At 46.3% G+C, this 2032-nt stretch overlaps 1 long non-coding RNA gene across 1 annotated transcript; it reads left to right on the forward strand.

Annotated features, from left to right (window-relative positions):
• The first annotated feature begins 670 nt into the window (after positions 1–670).
• Positions 671–1215, forward strand: LOC146982417 (uncharacterized). The gene is made up of 2 exons (XR_015036342.1): positions 671–938; positions 1002–1215. It is a non-coding gene; the product is annotated as an uncharacterized LOC146982417 (long non-coding RNA).
• Positions 1216–2032: the final 817 nt, after the last annotated feature.

The raw sequence follows: 2032 nt of genomic DNA on the forward strand, positions 1-2032 counted from the left end.
AATTGTAAAAGCATTTTCTTTTGGGTATAAAAATTCAAAATAAGTGAGTTTGGGTAATTTCTTAAGGTCTCCTCATGTAATTAAACAAAATTTAAAGGCTCAGAAGCCCAAATGTTGTCATCTTAGGTATACTATAGTTCAAATTTAGGTAGATTCAAGTAGGAACGACAAACTGTAGTATTTAACTCTTAAATATAAGGTTCAGCTTAAACAAATCTGGGTAATTATAGTATTACCTCACCTGGTAAACTGACTAATAAGTCATCCACTTTACACGGGGGCTAATAACACTTTTGTTTTGAAGCCCAGTGTAATTAAAAAAAAAAAAATAATAATAATATTAATAATAATAATAATAATAAATAAAGGGGGGGGGGTCCAAACGAGGAGGTTGGACCCGGATCATCACAGGATGATATTTCCATTAACAGTCACTGGGCTCAACTTCTGTACAGGCACATGGCTCCAGTCACTCACCCCGCAATGTGTGAATATGTTTACCCTCAGGTGTTTTCACTGGCCAGCAGCAGTTGCTCCAGGTGGAACACGCTGAAAGCTCCGTAGTCTCTCTTTTATCCGCCCTTGGTCCACTACCTGTCTGCGGCGATCTGCACCTGCCCTCTCCCACGTCGCCAATCTCCGCTGCTTCAGCGCTGTAGAGTCGGGCTCCTTGACGTTCTCCATAGGGAATCCTCTCTTCTTCAGGTCTTTAGCCGCCTCTGCTGCGCTCTCGTAGATCTGTGTGCCGCTGTCGAAAAACACCTTCAACTTGGCTGGATGTGGCGTTTGGAAGCGGATCCCTTTGGCTTTAAGCTCTCTCAGTATCCCCACATATGCCTTTCTTTTCTTCAATATTTCGGGGGGGTAATCTTGATCAAAATAGATCCTTTTCCCCTCGTAACGAACATCTTTCTTTCTCCACGCCGTACGCAGTACCTGTTCTTTCACTCTGAACTCGAGGAAGCAAATCACCAGTGATCTCGGCGGTGCGTCTGGGGGAGGCTTTGGGGCGAGCGCCCGGTGGCAGCGCTGTATTCCGAGGTCCATGTCCGCGGCCGGCGGGCCGACTTCTGATTTTATTAGCTTCGTTATAAACTCCGACACATTGGACCCCTCTGATTCCTCCGGTACTCCGTAAATACGGAGATTGTTGCGGCGCGAGCGTGCTTCTAGCTCGGTTAGCTTAGCCTGCAGGGCCTCTTGGTTCTCTAGCGCCTGGGTGAGAGCCTCCTTCGCTGCCGTGTCCCAGTCTTCAATGTCGGATATGCGCTGTTCGGCCTCGCCCACTCTTGCTATGGTAGCTTGTAGCTCACCTGTAGCTTCTTCGAGTTTTCGGTTGATTTCTCCTCTAAACTCGTTCAACTCCTTCTTCATGTCGTTACGAAAGGAAAGTCGAAATTCACTCATTTCACTTTTAACATCGGCCCTGAGCGCACGAATCTCGTTGTAGATGGCCTGCATGACGGGGTTAGCTTCTTCCTCGTCAGCGCCGCCATTGTTCTCATAGCTTTCCTCGTCGCTGTAGTATTTTTCTTCGACAGTCTCTCCTCTATCACTTCTTGAGCCCTGTTTACTTTTAGTCTTTTTTTGCTTATCCCCTTCCATGTTAACTTTCTGAGCAATTTTTTAAATCTAATGTTCTTCAAAGGGGATAAATATCCAACCGGTTGGGAGCGGGGTGTTTAGGCTGCCATTCGCTTCGGCGTCACCACCGGAAGTCCCAGTTCATCCATTTAAAGGGACAACGAGGAGCACCGTGAAATTCTTTGACCGGCACAAGACAGACTCATGTTTTCATTCATCAAGAATTAAAGTCAGAGGTTCGAAGACGATCACATACCGTCGCAGTTCCGACCATAAACGGCGATTCGGCGGTGTTATTCTCATGACTCGCCACAAAACCGAAAGTAAGGAAACGCTGGTCGGCTCGACCAGCGTTTCCGCCACCACTAATAATAACAAAATAACAATAGAGACAAAACGATATATTTATCGAAAATGGGCCCATTAACAAGTGTGGGTAGCGGAGATT

This window comes from Trachurus japonicus, chromosome 8 (assembly GCF_045865225.1).
Source record: "Trachurus japonicus isolate A0001 chromosome 8, Traja_1.0".
Classification (NCBI taxonomy): domain Eukaryota; kingdom Metazoa; phylum Chordata; class Actinopteri; order Carangiformes; family Carangidae; genus Trachurus; species Trachurus japonicus.